This window comes from Bombus flavifrons, chromosome 4 (genome assembly GCF_040668555.2).
Source record: "Bombus flavifrons isolate JBK064 chromosome 4, iyBomFlav1_principal, whole genome shotgun sequence".
NCBI classification, from domain to species: domain Eukaryota; kingdom Metazoa; phylum Arthropoda; class Insecta; order Hymenoptera; family Apidae; genus Bombus; species Bombus flavifrons.
This window is the reverse complement of record NC_138445.1, coordinates 12485987-12502836: the sequence shown is the minus strand read 5'-3', so window position 1 is coordinate 12502836 and position 16850 is coordinate 12485987. Positions and strand designations below refer to the sequence as shown.

The following is a 16850-nucleotide window of genomic DNA, read 5'->3' as shown; positions in this document are numbered from 1 at the left end:
AGTACGCTCGTCGTTCGACGATTCAATAGACAAAACTTTGGGAGGTCCGGTTACGTATTCCTCCCTCGACTTAGAGATCGCGATTAGGGGAGTTTTAGGGGTCAGACGGGGGAAAAGCCGAAAATCCTGGTTCCTCGCGTTTTCTCTCTTACGTTTTAATCCGACGCGCACGTATTTCCACGCTCCGTGTGAGTGCGCCCGTGTACGTGCTCCGATAATGGTTTGCGCCGCGAGAGAAAAGACATTTCTCGCCACGTTGCGCCGGGGCTCTCGAACTCTTCGGAGCATAACCACTTTCTTTCGTCTCGAACCGAGAGAAAGGAGCCCGAGGTGTTCGCGGGATTCTTCCACGCCTTCTACCGTGTCCTTATCCTCCTTATCCCCTTGTCGAGTCGGCGTATGAAAAACTCCGTATCGCCTGCCGGAATCTTCCCGAACCCGTGGCTACCGTCCAAAGTGCAAGCTTTCTCTCGGACGCGAAATATATTCTCTATTATCGTTTCTCGCCACGGGCTTTCGGTGCTGTCACGCAGAAACGCCCCACTCCCTCGTCACTCGATAACGCCTCTTGAACTCGAAAACACAAATCCCACGCTTCCTTTCTCGTCACTCTGACTCGCAACTTTTGGCTCCCACAAGAAGCCCCCGTTGCTGAGAACCCAAGTAACTCAATTTACGGAAGAATTTCAAACCGTCGTATCTGCGCGATCTTCGGTTCTACCCGTATCGACGAACATATTACAACGCCTTGTCGTCCAACTATCGAGCGGAGGTCCGGTTGATGTTGGACGGCTTAATTTCGAAAGCAAAGTTGACGGTAGACAAAATTTTGTCGCGCGAGTCCCAGGCCTCCGTGGATGTGTTTACTCTGCGCCGTCACTTCTTGCTTGTTCCTTTTTCTCGCGTTCTCTTGGCCCAGGTAACCAGATACATCGGCGGCGGCACGCCGTTGCTGGCCAAAAGGGACCCCCACGGCGCCGATGGCGCGGTGGGTCCGCATACGTGCTCTCCTCTCCACGATAGAGACCTCGCCTTTTCGCTCGCCTTATTTTTTCCACGGCCGCCGATCGATATTCTCTCGCCTGTCCTCTCCGTGCCGACCGCCGACTCTCGGCCATACGCGTGCATTTAGACCACCGATTGCACGCAACGCGTCCACCGTTTCAACGGCCTCTCCGCTCCGCTTCCGCTTGCACAAGTTCCTTCGGTAGTCCGGTTTTTAAACGAGGTTGCAATGGTCTTTGCAGCGGCACGAAAACGGGAATTCCAACCGGGAAATGCGAACAACCGGGCTACGACTGCGATCTTTGTAATTTCTCGCTCGAGGCGTTCGAGTTATTAACACGGACTTAAATGTTGCTTCGCGCCGGAGAACATTAACAATGATGGTACGCTGCGAAGCGGATAATACGAACGGTTGAGCAACGCGCTCGCTGGCGAACAAAGTACCGGCTGTAATGACGAGCCTGGTCCCGAAATAAAGTACCATTCGGTTACACCGTAGCCGAGCTAATTTTCTCCTAATTGAAATTTCAGGTTGGAAGTAGGAATTCGGAGATCGGGATCTGAAACGGTTGCGCCGCTTAGACCAAGGTTACCAGAGAGAACAAGGTGCCGTGGTTCCGTGGAGGTAATCTAGATTTCTGAACATCGGCTGGCTACAGTCGAGCTGGCCGCATCCTGATAGTACAATACGATATCCGTGATTTGAATCTTCGAGCGTCGTTGTCTTACGATAACGGGGCAAACTATTCGCGATAAGGCCAATGCAGTGATTCGACGGCTAGTTGTTCGATCGTGTGGTTGTTTGGTGATTGAATGTCGCGTCCTAGATAACAATGATTCGATTACGTACTTGGCCGACGTCGAAAGACGTCTGACTACGAAACGGCAGAATCTACTAACAATCGTGAAATAGCTTGCCGGGCTTTTGTATTCTGGCGACGTTGGAATATCTTGGCGGTTAGAAATCGGTGGAGATTAAGAGAGCTCGTAATTCACGATTTTCTGGATGATTTCTACCGGTCATAAACGAATGCAACTCCGCTATGAATATTCCATTGTGTACCATGCGGTAGCAGTTTGACGGTAAAGCCTCGTTTGTATCGCGCGTAATTCCATTGCGACCCTTAAACCATGCCTCCCCTTCTATTCTAGCGTTGCTTAGTTTCTTTGCACGATATTTGCATGAATCTACATAGGCATGATCGACTACGATTTTATGGGCGGTGGACGTTCATTTCCAAATGACTCGTACGCTCACTTATCCACTTTGTTTCGCTATGAAATTACCATACGCGTTCGAAACGATCGCTTTTTTATGGGATTTGTTCGAGCTCGAGCGACGAAAACACTGGGTCAGACGTGTCGATAAACACGATAGAACGTTCGATTTAGTTTCGAATGAGAAAGGCAGTTGCTTCCCGTCTTCCCGAACGTGAACACGAGGGATACGATGGATACGTGTCCAGCCTGTGCTCGAAGGGAAAGAAAAGGAATCAGCGGCCATAAACCAGTTTGTAGTATATGTATAAGAGGCAAATTCGTAAAAGCGTAATCTTACGGTGGCCGGGGGCCGTCTCGGGCCGGGGTCACGTTATGATAACATCTTTATCCTTTCTCGTATAAATTTTACGGGGAACGCCGCTTTAACCGAAATACAGCCGTAACCGACCGCACGAATTATAAGGATCGTTTCGCGGATTAAAGGGACCCCGGCCGCGACGGCGATAAAATTGTGTTATTCCTGTCTCTCTTTCTGCCACGACAAGGGAACGGAAAGGGGAGGTGGTCGGGAACAAAGATATCAAAGGCAACGGACGACCAGAAGTCTGCGGCGCCACTCTTTCGCGTCTCTTGTTTCCTCCCTAATAACGGACGGATAAACGACTTTTTAACTGGCGTTTGTATAGGGAAACGATACGATTGTCGCGTAAAACGTCTTACGATCGCGCACATAATCGTCAATTTTCAAACTTTCTCCATTAAAGCTTCTCGTTGTATTGGTTTATGTTCCTTTAAATGAGTTAGTCGAACCGTTCGTACATCCTCCTGGTTGTTCCTTCTACCTCGATAGAAAAACACACGACGCGTGAGTCACTTCGTTTCCTTTTATCGTTACGAGTCGCGTCGAACTACGGTCGAACGGTATCGTTAATTATCGATCGGTTAAGTGGAAGCACCTACACTCATATAGCGCTCGTTCGCATAAACAGGATGTTTAGTAGTTCGGGCAGGCGAGCGTACGAGATATTAAATCTATGCTGTTCCAAAACTATCGGCCACCGCACCGGTGTTTCCCTTTAACTTCCTACATATTCCAGACGCGCGTGGAATTTCAAGTTTGAGTCCGCGTCGTTGCTCGAACAACCCCTAACGAAAGCGTTGCACGAAGATATTCCAATAATGCGAACACGGTTTAGAGGACGCGCCGTGCGTGAGTTTCGTCGCGGTCGCCTTTCTCCTCCTCCTCCTCCTCCTCCTCGTCACCTCCGCGAACAAAGATGGTCTTTGCGAGAGGGAAAAATTCAGCCCTTCGCGGGATCGAAACTTTCTCGCGCGATCGAACAGAAGGTAAGTCAACAGAAAAACCGATTATACCATTCAACCCTCTTTTGTTGTCTCTCCTTTACCGCGGCAAACAGAACTAGCCCGTTAACCCTCGACTTCTATGTTCGGCTACCTTCCTGTCTTTACAAGGAGCAAACACTTGCCTCGATACGAGTGTCCTTCTTCGTTCGCTGCTTTCTTATTCGAGTCTTTGTTGTCGGATTTAATTGCGTGATAACGGTGTTACAACCTCGAGCGGATTTTCTATCTTTGCTCGCGTTTCCGAGGACAAACGATATCCTGGTTGCCTACTTATGGCGTCGAGTGATACGCGTCGCGAGAAGCAGCACGCTTTGAAGGTTGCTTCGTCTGTTCGTTACGTAGAAGCACCGTCGACGTGGGTGAGCTGACCTCGGCCATTCTCGCTACATTGTTACACATTCCTCGGATATTAACCGCGACGCGATTCTCTCGCGATCGACTGAAAAGAATTCCGCGAGTCGGATTGCAGTCTGGAAGACAAAGGCGCGACCTCGGCCGGGGTTAAATTGCCTCGCGTACCCAGTCAACTTCTCGCGCAGTTCTCTCTTTTAACGTTTTCCGTGTACGGTTTCAAACGGCGGGAAACGGAGGGACCCTACGAGAAACGGTTCGCCAATGACTCAAAGTGCGAGATTTATTTTCGCCGGCGACCAGACTCGTTTCGCGAATCGACGCGATTCGTTCTCCGTGCGCGAGGATTTTTTTGCCCGGTGACTTATCGAATTCATACCTGATGTCCTCCGTATCGATTCCCCTCTGGCAGAGATTAATCGTGCCTCGTAACTCCCGACGTATCTTCCTTAGGTTTAAAAATTCACGCGAACGTACGTCGTATTTCCGTGTTAGATGCGCGTGTGTCTTCGGGAAAGACGGCAAGAGAGAAGAAGGAAGTGTACGTTTTCCCGTTAGCAGCAGCGAAGACATAGGATACGGAGGTTGTACGGTATAAAAATGAAATCGAAAGAAATTTGCTTTCTTGCAGGTCGGGCGAGACGGTAGAATTCACGTTGCAGCGGACCTCGTTTCCGTCGTTGTCGTAAATCATTCATTTCCGTCGTTCACATCGTTTTTCATGAAAAGCTGAAATCCAACGGGAACCGGGGAAAAAATTACGTTAGAGACCTATTCTGGGATTCAGATTCTTCGAGGCAGCGAATACCCACGCAGATATTATCGAACGAGAAACGGTTCAACCAGCCAGTCTGTCAGCAACGCCCGAGAAATCGAGTTCCCCTTTCAACGGGACCGTCTCCTGTGCCTCGTTTGTCCTATTACTGCAACATTGTTCGCCCGTTCGTTATCGTCCCCGATGCGAATCACGCTGAAAGTCGATTTGCGAGTAATTTAATTGCCGAATAGCCAGGGGTATTGGATTAATTCGTTTCAATTTAATCGCCGGCGAGAAGAACCGATAAACATTTCTATCGAAATTTCTACGCCGTATTGTATATCTTTGAAAGGATCTTGTAACTGTACGGAGCCAGGGATCGGGGAATGTAACAACAAAAGAAATAACTCACAGATTTTCAAATACTGCTGTCAATATTGGATGGAGCCGGATCATAGATACGAACTGTACTGTTCAATAATTCATGTCATTCGGCTGAAAAGCTTAGCACGGTTCAACGATATTCAACATGCCACGGATATATTCTCCCCTTTTCGCGGAGAATGGCCCGAAATCCCTTGAGAGGCTGCAAGAAATATTCGTCAAGTATGTTCGCGTTGAAACTGGCGTATTTAAAGGTCGATAAACTTGACGAACTTTTATTCGTCTGGAACGCCGCTTGGTTATACGATCTAATTAGCAAGGCTACTTATTTTAATTAGGATCGCACAGAAATCTATTTTTCTTCGGAATGACGCACGACCATTAACGCGTTTGTGAATTTGATATTCTATTCAGTTCCAAAGGATCCCCATTTATAAGACCAAATGATTCTCTTTGTACCGTCTTCTTAGTATTGTTCCTTTAATTTGACAGCTAAGAAATTTCATTCTCGGACAATGTCGAAACCTTGAGCCAAAATCGGTCGGAATCAAACGTTGTACGGCGAACGGAAACGACAAGGATAAATAGGCAACGAGAAGGCGCGTAGAAAGCGGGGAAAAGCGAAGAAAAGAAGCGAAGCGCGACCGGTTGTCGGATTAAAATGTTATTCGCCTCGGGCGGTCTTATCAAACGGAGCCAGCGTTGCTACGATTTCGCTTTTTGTATCTTTTTCTCGCTCTGGTTTTAACTAGCGCGACGTTCCCAGCGAATTCACGCGGGTCGTGCGACAAGTCGAGCTTAATGACTGAGTGGACATTTTTGTTTGGCGAAGAAACGCGCCGACTAATGGAGAGGTTACGGGATTATCACGGAGATGTTGGGCATGTTTCGCGTGTACACGCGTGTGTAATGGTGCAAGCAGCGTACGCCCCGGACCGAAACTTAGGTACTTCCGAAGTCTTGTGTTCGTTGCGTCAGTCGAATATGCGACGACAAGGAATTTAGTTACGTCTCTCTATACGCTACCACTGACTTGTTAGAGAAACTTACGGAATCCGAGGAAAACGTGTAATTAATAGTTGCGGGCGACTTGCCACTGGCAATTAGCCACGCGACAAGAAGTGGAACAGATTTAAGTAAGCAATTAGCCGGTCTGGTTCAAGCTTACTCGTTTTCCAGCTTGGATCGAACCGACGCGAATCGATAGCGACTTCGATCGCGAAGCGCGAGGATAACGCAGCCGCTATTTCCGCCTAAAGTATTTACACAACGTCACTCAATTAACGCACAGTCAATAGGGACACACGTCGTGTCCACGTCGTCGAAACAACGGCCCATTAATTCGCGCCCCAGCCCGTGTTTAGTCGGCGACGAGGTAAATATCATTTCCCGGACGAAAAGTACGCTTTCCGCGCAATTCCGACGCGCATCGTTGCCTTCGATCGCGACAGCCCTGATTGCGTGTCGATACGGAATTCCGATTTCCGCTGTACGCTTTTTCCCAACACCGGATCCGGACATCACGCGGCACGCAAAAAGGAAGCGCGTTACATCGCGACAGATATTCAATTTTGCCCTGTTCGAACTTTGATTTATTTAGTCGCGAGCTTGTCAGGGAGAAATTCGCTGCGGTGACGTCATTTTCGGTTCATTTTCAAAGTTGTAAACGAAGCTGTTTAGCGGTTGGCACTCGTTTACGAGGGGCTTCGGGTATTCGACGCGCGTTCGCTATTGCACGTCGACGCTAATCCAATAAAAGTCCCCCGGCTGAACTTCTCATAAACGTAAATCGTGTTGGCCGAACAGCTCGCGCGTTGTCCACCGTGTCCACAGCCAGTTGCCACGATGTCTATTCGCGCCTCGATATCGTCCCGGCGTTCCATTCGATTGCTGCATATTTAAAGAAAGCGAAGAGAAAACAAGGCGAAACGAGCGAAAAAGAAACGCGAGGAGATCCTCCCGCGACAGTAATTACGAGACGAGCGCCGAGTTTTCTCGTCCTCCGGCAAGAATTACGCGGCTGTAATAAATTTCGGCGTCTTTCGAACTCGTCGAAAGAGGGAACCGTGTTACGTAGAAATTTCGTCTTTTTCGTGCTCGGCCCGTGAAATCGCGATAAGCGACCGATCGAAACCGAGCCGTGAGAATTAACGAGGTCCGAATACTTGCCGCCGACCGAACGGTATTCGCGATACCGGCGAATTCCGTACAGATCCGCCAATTAGATTTGTATCGATGCAGGTCAAGAATACCCAAAACACCCGGGCTCAGAGATATTTCGGGCTGGTAGAAGAGAACAGGTAGCGAGAGAGGAAACGCCCCTCTGGTATTTCCAGTGTTTCGATCGGTGGTCGTGTTTATCGAGAAAATAAATTTTGTCCCGGCTCGATTATCCGCGATGATGTTTGCCACTCCGCGATTGTGCGATCAATTAATGCTCAGTTTGCGCACCGGCTACTTTCCGGGCCACTTGTTCATTTCCAAGCGCAATGTTTCTCGATCGTGAACGACCGCTTGAAGGAAAACTGGGGAAGAGACCGAGTCGAAACTAGCTATCTTGTAGCTAATTAGATCGTGGTATCGAGAGAAAGGGTGACCAGCCTTGACGGCAGTTTAGTTCGCCGATAGCTACCAGTTCCATCGCGGAGGACCACACGCGAGCCACGTCGTTTCTTCTTCCTTCTTTTTTTTTTTTTTTTTCGCCTTGGTGGTTTACTCCGTGTTCCTCGGATGCCCCAGGCATTTCGCAACCAATAATCCAAGTCCAACGAAGATAAGTCATTCGGTGTATCCCTGGTTGGATCGCAGGTATCTTATCGGGAGCGAAAGTGGCAACGATAAAGGTGGGATATGTCGTTCAATTGGAAATCTCGAGCACTAGGTTCTGGACACGGGCTCCATTTGCATTAATTCTCGCGGCCTGGACGTCTTCCCGCCTCGTTCTTGTCTCTTCCTCCTTCTCCCTCGTCTGCTAGCAGCCGATCTTCTTAATTAGCATTAAAACGTGCCAGAAATTTCTCGCTGCGGAAATTCCAAGTAATTATGCTATTTCCGACTGTGGCCGTTCAATCGACCGTTTTAACAATTCGGTGAAACTTCTACGAACACCGAAGTTAGAAATTCAGAATGGTCTCGTGAGAACCGATAATTCTGATAGTGAGACGGGGTATCGAATTTCAAGCAGATTCTGTCACGTGGTCGTTAAGAAACGTAAACTTGAGAAAGCTGCGTGACCATCGGTTATCTGCAATTGTGACTGAAAGGAGAAGTTGCAGCGACGCTGTTAAAGAACGTGTATAGAGACGTCAAGGGACGAGATATCAGGCGCGTGGCTAATGCGGCCGTTACCACCCGCGTGTTTCAAAACGGCCACCCTCGACTTGGACCGTTCCTTCCTCCCCAGATTCTTAGCCGCCTCTCGTCTGCGCTCCGCTTACCCGGAGGCTCCTCTTAATCAGCGATCGCAGCCTGAGAAAAATAAATCGTCGCATTATTCAAGGGCCCCGGTAATATGGATCGCGGGATGATGAAAAAAAAAGGGTTAGGGAAAGAAGAGAAGAAGGCAGAAGCGTAGACGAGAGGGAGAAGAAGAGGAGGAAGAAGAAGAAGAAGGAGAAGAAGAAAAAGCGGAAGAAGGAGGAGAAGTTTGTGGGATGGGACGCGGAGGAGCCGGCGCTAAGCGTTTGCTCGTAGCCGACGAGATAACTTTCTGTAATTCAACCGTACGGCGACGAATACTAATTCCCGCCATTAATCTCCGTGGGTCGCCTCGTACGGACCTTTTCGATCCTGGCGCTGGTCTGTCCTCTCTTCCGGCCGTGAACGTGGCTTTAAGAGCGCCCTTAAACGCTACGAAATCGTTGCCCGTGATTGTCAGACCGTGTCCGCCCAACCTCCGGCCGAAGAAAATTCAAGGGTGCTAACTTTGCGTCCCGAACGGAGAAAGAATTTTCGTGCGTCGCGTCGACTGGAAATAATTGGAGTAAAAAGTCGGTCAGCCGGTTGAAATATCGCCCTCGTTTGTCCGGGCTGGTCGCGTATCCATACGTTGACCCATCGCCTCGTAGGGAAGAAGCTTTTCCCTTCTAAACCCGTGTTTTATCGAAAAGCAATTAATCTCGCTAACCATGCAATTAGACGTCGGAAAACGGTAGATTAACGCGTGCCTGTAAATCGAATTTCATCTTTATCGTTGCGTACGCGACGATTTTTGTCATGCCTCGCCCCGTTTTTTTCCCCCAGTGGCTCAGACAGCTTGCCGGGATTATCGACGAGCGGATATAACATGTTATAACGGAATCAACGAGCGGCGAGGCATGATGAAATCCACCCACACTCGGCCGACCTCGATACACGTACGAACGTTTTTCATTTCATCGAGTTCATTTAGCCGCTTGTTAATACCGACCCAGAACCCTTTGCCCCCGTTATCCCGCCACCGACGTAACGCTAGTTGTCAAAGTAAAAAATCTGCCGAGAAATCAATAACGTAAGCTCCATTAAAAAACTGTCAAGTTCACGTCCTCCTGTGATCGGCCGGTACAAATTACACGAAGCTTCGTGCAAGGTTCGATGTCTTGCCAAGGTATTCCATAGGGTGGAATTCGTCCTTGTCCTTCAAACGTCCCTCCACGTCATTAAATACCACTCAGTGTCGACTGTAACGCGGCTCATTAATAAAACACTGATGATCCTCGAACGAGCTTACCTACAAATTACAACGTTAACCCAAATAATTTCTCCGCAAACATTTCATTCTGACACCGAAGACGAGCCACGTCGCTATAATTCTTCCCGCAGCATTTGCTCAACCGGGATCAGAAATACACGAATACTCGTCGAGTATTTCTCTCCTCCCCCTCTTCCTCGTAATCCCATCATTCGGTTTATAGTCCATACTCAACCCGCGAGCATCGCGATAAATCGTCGGCCGGGAAATATGAGAACGAACGGCGACACTGAGGCGTCGGACGGAATCCACATTGCGGAATTGGCACGATTCCATCGGTCGCACCTGTCGCTCGCTCGCGCGCGTACATAAATTCTTTTCCCCTGGGATTCCCTGCTACGTTACCCCCTAACTAGCCCTCGCAGTCCCAATTAAATAGGCTCAGATTAAGCGAGGATTTCGTGCCGCCGCGAATTTGCTTAGCCACTACGAATGAAGCGATTTCCGCGGTGATCCGGCCGCGACAAAAATCTCCTGGTAACCGCTAAGCCTATGCTTGCTATTCCTGGTTGCGGTGTAATCGGTTTCGCGGAACGGTTAACGACGATTCATTTTGTTCCGTTCGTCGGTCCATGAATTTCACGACGATCGCGACACGGGAAATTAATTCCGGCATCGTCTGTTGCATTCGACCGGATCTCTTTATGGCTTCTCTCCGCACGGCAACCCTTTAATATCTCTGTAACTTACAGAATAACATCGAACTTAATTAATTCTTGAAAAATATAAAAATCGAATCTCTTCCGTACGATCACAAGGACGCTTTTCATCTACTCTGCGGGTAAGAGGCAGTAGAAACTAGGAGCGCAGACGGCCGCGAGCGTTTCCTTTGATCGGACTGATATGGACGCGAACGTGGACGATTATACTCGCGAGATCGGTCCGTGCTGCTCGGTCGATCTGAATTTTTTACGCAGTTAATTTCGTCGGGTCATAAATCCGATCGTACGAAATGAAATGGACTCGCCACTTTTTCGAATTTCATTGCCATGCAGTAAAAATTTCGGCGATAAAAAAACATGTGCGCGCTGATACAAAAAAAGAAAAAAAGTAAACGAAAGGTCGCGATAACATACGCCGATAGAAGCTAGAATACTAGAAAAAATATGGAAAGACAAGGAAAAGGAAAGAGAAGAATGTCTTATCGTTTCTGATTTCTATAGATTTCACTTTGTATTATTCGTTCGATCGCAAATGGGGCTCCATTATTCAACACTGCAACGGTATACACATTTCCCTGTGCCACGAATATTCCTCAGCCATTCTATTTTACATTTCTCGATCTTTGTTAATTTTTTAATCGCATGCAACAAGTTGTAGCTAGTATCGGAGATCTTTGTCGGATTTCTCTTGCCGGATGTTTAAAATAGAAAATCATTCCGATGTTATAGGTAAATAAAAATTAAATGTAATCTTCGACGAGAATAAACGATGTTGTACTTCGTTTTGGAATGAGCCGTTTTCTCCGGCTAAAAGAAGAAAAGGAAGAACTTTTCCTGCCTCGACGTCGGTAGACGGAAAGAATTACAACGGACGACGATAAAAATGAGGCTCGCACGCAGTCCTCGCAGTTCAGCAGCTTCATATTAAATCATCATAAATTTGCATTCGGAATTGACTTAATGACTAGCAAGAGGTCCGACCATTTCGAATGCAGCCTCGTCATAGTGCACACCCGTTTCTGTGGCTTGTCCTTTCCACCCTGTTCCTGCGTGGTTCGCCTTTTTACTCCGATTTCCATGCGGTTTGTCGAATTACTATGAGCGTACAAGATACGCCGTGTTTGTCACAGAGACGATGGAGTACGAACGCGTTTATCCTATCTTTTGCATAATTTTCTTCGTGAATTATACTTTCGGTGGTAGTCGGTAGAAGAGAAATTAAGCCAGCCAGCAAATCAGACGGTCAGGTTTCCAGGCTATCGCTTGACTCGGGAATTTTAACCGAATCCCAATTGCTTAAACTGCCCTGAGCCCTGGTGGTAATTTTAAAGGGCAGATCGCGACACACCACGTGTCGGTTTCATCCTGCGAACGTTCTCTAGAAAGAACAAACAGTTGTATCGAGTCGATGGTATTCCGTTCAACGCCCATCAATACGTAACGCGTGCAAATTAGTTAAATAAATCGTATGTTCCGGTTAACTACAGTTAATGGTCTATCACTCGTAACAATACTGAACTTGTTCCCTTTATAATTAATTCAGATGTACAGCGATTCAAATTCAAACATGGCACAGCTGCTCAAATATTTGCATTCCTCTTTCCCCTTCCTATCGCGCGGATTCGCCGTTGAAAATTACAAAAACGGAGAAACGGAACGATCGAACATGATTTTATGACCGACCGGAAATTCGCTATCAGAATAATTCAATTACATTTCTACTCCAGGAAGCAAGATGCGATGTCTGTCTTTAATAACGCGTCGATACAACTCCAGGAAGCCTCTGCTCCCCCCCCCCCTCTCCCATTGACTTCATCCTCGTTCTATTATCCGAGCATTCTCTCCGGTTCTTATGTAGCTCGATTTCTTTGTCTACCAGCATCCTCCGGGCTTCGGACCGCTTCGTCGCGGAGCACCTTCGAAGAAGGTCTTGGCCCGATTTTAACATGAACCTTTGGCGCGAACGAATTCTAGACCGCGTAACCGGACGTATTAGGAAATGAATTTGGCGATGAAACCTTTTTGCCCCTATCCCTCGACCCTCTTCCATTCCTGTCTCGATTCCTGTTAAAGTCGGAAACGAAGACGGTTACACCGGCCTGGAAGGGACTGCTCGAAACAATTTTAATCCTTAAAAATCGTGTAATTGCGCGTTATACTATTCGTAAACTCTCCGTTATTATATTAATTCGCCTCGAACCATCTACTACGGGTAGATCCTAGGAATCAATGTCGTGTCCCTTGCCAGCCGTAATTGCTGCATCGACGTTCAATTTCCGTTACCAGAGCTCGGTTCTTTTTATTCTCGTTACCTCAAAGGACCTTGTTACCCAAGGGAACAGATTTCGCCGCGAAAAGGAACCGGATCAAATGGAATTTAATCACGGGAAAGCCCGGCAATCAATTTACCGGCTTATGAAACAGCTCCCGCTTAAACGCGCGCGCGGTATAAATTTTCATAACTCCGGGCCGCGGCACCGGTTTACCCAGTCGAAATCTCGAGCCGCCGCGAAACGCGATAGAAATCCGGACAATTATTAAAGTGATAACTAGTTTTAATAAAGGGGCTAGGATTATACGGCGCTGCCGTGGCGCACGAGTCCGTGTTGCCTCAAGTATATTAAAGTGTGGTGCGGCTATGCGACAACGACCCGCGTACACGGTCCCGCGTGAAAATCCCCTTTACGGGGGCCCACGTGGCACCGATTTTCTTCAGAGAGTCCAGGGAAGAACGCGCGAACCGCTGCGCTGCGAACAAACTTTCCTACCCACGGACGAAGTACCGGCCTGCTAGCTAATTAACATAATTAGAATCGCTCTTAACCATGGTCCAAGCGAGAAGGAAAATCCCCGGGTAGAAAGTGACGCAGTCAGCCCGAAGAGTAGACTGCCAGTCGAAAGACACTGACTGGAGAGTAACTTTTTCTGGATCGCTAATTTTCCAGACGGTCCGCGTAATGAAACTTCCTTTCGAACGTAGCGTAGCCTGGCCACCGGCCATAGCCGAGTTCCACTTCGGAATATTTTTTCTCCGGAACGGTTCTCTTGGTAGCTGGATAGTCCCTTGGTCGGGTATACGCGAGTTTATCGCTCTTTAGACGAAGGCATTGGGCGATGGCGCGGCTAATTTTACGGTCGATGAATTGGAATGATGCTGGAACGGTCCAGTTAGTTAGAGGGAACGAAAACTGAAAACGAGAGAATCGATAGATTCATGTACTTAACGAGATGATGAAGTAGCTTAAAAGCACCGACAACGGTGTGTCATGGTAATAATTATTGCGAACATCGAGGCTCGCACGTTGCAGCTGCGAAATATTCGTAGGGCCGGCCGCGCCGTTGCACTAATTTACTTCTAATCGCTGCAAAATACCGGCGGATAGAATAATATTATTATCCGGCATAATGATATTATCGCGATTTGGTGGGACGATGCGAGAGAGAGAGAGAGAGAGAGAGAGAGAGAATGAAAAGGGAAGGGTAAAGGGAGTCGAACCACAACCAGAGGGGGACGAATGGGAGGGTGAGAATCAAATTTCGACGAAGTTTGCGCAAAATCATTATTACTATGGCAGATCGTTGCAAACAATGCGCTCAGGATTTCAAATATTGATCCTGTGACGTAATCGTTGCTGAAATTGCCCCAGCGGTCCGCTGTAACGTGTTACGGTCTCGTTATGGCGTTGGTTTATGGTGGCCTGTTTAGCAAACATACCATTCTAATCGGTGATAAGGCCAACGCGCACCCCATTTTTGCCAATATTCTCGCTTCCAATTAACTATCTTCCTCGAACGATCCTCGAGTGGAGATTATTGCTTTTCAAGCAGACGCGTTTGCGCTCGAAGCGTAACATTGACCATTGGTAGACGAAACACGACGATGGAACTTCGCTTGATTTTCTTCTTTTCCTTCCGCTCGTTTCCCCTCGCATTATTTTCTCGCGTTCCCTCGTACTCTCGCGTATTACGAGTGGCCGAGAGTTCGCGTTTATAACAGTGAATTAAAAAACAATCGCGCTCTCGACTGTCGACGGAATGAAGGCAAAAGGAAATTAGCTCGTAAAGCTCGTAGTCGCGCGAGTGCGGCGCAAAATTCAGTCTCTTAATTTTCCAGCCGCATTAATGGTTGCCGAGCATATAGGTCGACGCCGTCAAAAGATGAGACGGATACGACGTGGAAAGATGCGCCCTCACCGCACAACTCGCACTGCAGAGAAGAGCGTAAAAGTGCCACCATGTTCAGAGCCAGAAATTACTATTAAACTCGATTTCCTCGAAATATCAAGGGACGCGTATATATCCGCGGGTTGATGCCATTTTCGCGTGAGGATTCACCACCTCGCGTTCCACCGAGCGCGCTTGGTCTCAAAACCGAGAAGAAAAACGAGTGGCTACGAACGAGGACGCGCTTTTCGATTCACTGTTTCTTCCGCCGCTGGTGAGATTCCAACTTCGTTCTCGCGCTGAAAGAGAAAGCGAGAGAGAAAGGGAATCTTGTGCAAACAACATTGCTGTAAGGAGGGTGGTATCTCGGGATCGAAAGGCAAGATAGAACTCGGAAATGGAGGATCGACTGATTAGCGATATAGGAGATACGTAGCGGAAAGTTACTTCAAGATCCTCCGTCTTATATGTTCCTTGGCTTCTCCTGACAACGCTAACACACGCTTGGAACTTACTCTGACAACCTTATAACCAGAATCTACGTTATAGTACGTGTATCAAAAGAACACGTGTACTCGTGTATTACGCATACATATCCGTGCTACAAACCGTATCTGTATTTTCCAGTTTCGGTACACGAGCACCATTATGAACATATACGTGCATTATTTCACGCGTATCAACGTATCTGTATTTTGATTCGTGCGATTTCTCGCCGCATTATTCCAGTAACTGCGCTGAAATACTCTAAATCCTTTATTAATTTCGCAACCTTTCAAATTTCTCGCATATCCACATATTAAAAGTCACGCGAATTAAAATACGAGCGCGTCAATACACGTATATCTGTATCTGCTACTTGTAACGTCAACTGGGTACTGGAACGTCCCTGATCAATTAGGATCGCGCGATTCGAGAAAAATTTGAACCACACGACAGAAGGAAACACAGACAGTCCGTGCTACGTTGTGTAGGGGAACGGTGAATTTTGACACGGCGTCGACAGAGTTGCCGCGGAGGCTGTATAATTTAAATGTAACTCAAACAGTCGGTATCCGTCGAGTATCCACTTTAATGCCGGGCAGGAGAAAGAGAGAAGCGGGAGAAAAAGAGAAGTGTGTACGGGATCACGATGTGCACATACATTTCTGTCAGCCGACGATGGAAGAAGAACGATGGCTACGCCGAGCAAGCTGGCTCACGGTGAAACAGGGAAGGAAGAGGGTGACTACCTCCATGGGGGAAAGAAAGGCAGACGGACGAGCAGGAAGGGTGGTTTGAAAGAGAGACGGAAAGAGGAGTGACTCCGAAGAGAAGCCGGGGATTTCAAAGCAAATTGCCAACCTCACCCACGAACCCTGCGTCCTCTCTCTTTCTCTCTCTCTTTCTCACTGTTCATCCTTTTTCCTCCATGCGTCTATCTTGATTTCTGTTTCTCTTGCTCTTGCCGTCTTGCCTTTTCGGCTGCCGTGTCGCGTTGGCTTTCCCTTTTACGTATTGCGACACACCCTGCCAAAAGAAGCCGAATTCGACGTTCGCGTCAGTGTCGCTCGTAACGTCTCGTTAAACGTTTTCACGTTCTTTCTGCTTTGGATAATCGTGCCGCGAAATTTGAAGTTTATTAAACACACTCGGCTTAGGTGGGCCGGTCTTTGTAGCCGCTTTACGCATTCTCCTTCGCCAAAGTCGCAATTAATTCCTCGTCTTGCTACGCTAAAGCATAGACGGAAGCCTTAAACTGTAAGCTAAAACAGGGCTGACGTTCGAAGTGAATTGAACGCGAGTAATTCGTTTAAAGTAATAACGTCTGATGACTCTCGGCGATATAAGTGGTAATCCTGATTAGAAGCAACGTTCGCAAACACGGAAGGATATCGTTGAGTTATGTATTCGCTCGTTGAAGAGTTTCATCGGGAACAACGTTGTTGGTGTAATAATCGGCAAACTCGAGTTTGTCGATAACGCAAAGCTGAAAACTGGTTTAATCAGCCGCAACGTTCGATTCCACGACAATAATCTCGAGTAATACGGGATGACGAGGAAAGGACGTGGCTACGAGTTACCAGCGAGGAATTAATGAATTCGGTATCGACTTTAGCCCGGGCCACTCGATACCGCGGCCGGCTAATTATTGCGTAATTTGTCTCCGACGATATTAATAGCGACGTATATTGCGGTACGAAAGACAGGCTGGACTGGTGGAGGACCGAGT

The 16850-nt window shown here is 47.8% G+C and overlaps 1 long non-coding RNA gene across 1 annotated transcript in view; it reads left to right on the top strand.

Moving 5' to 3' along the window:
- Nucleotides 1–16850, top strand: part of LOC138179019 (uncharacterized) — a 54716-nt gene that overhangs the window by 24630 nt on the left and 13236 nt on the right. Inside the window, exon 2 of the long non-coding RNA XR_011172908.1 lies at nt 1537–1630. This is a non-coding gene — a long non-coding RNA (uncharacterized LOC138179019). The remainder of the gene's footprint in view (nt 1–1536; nt 1631–16850) is intronic.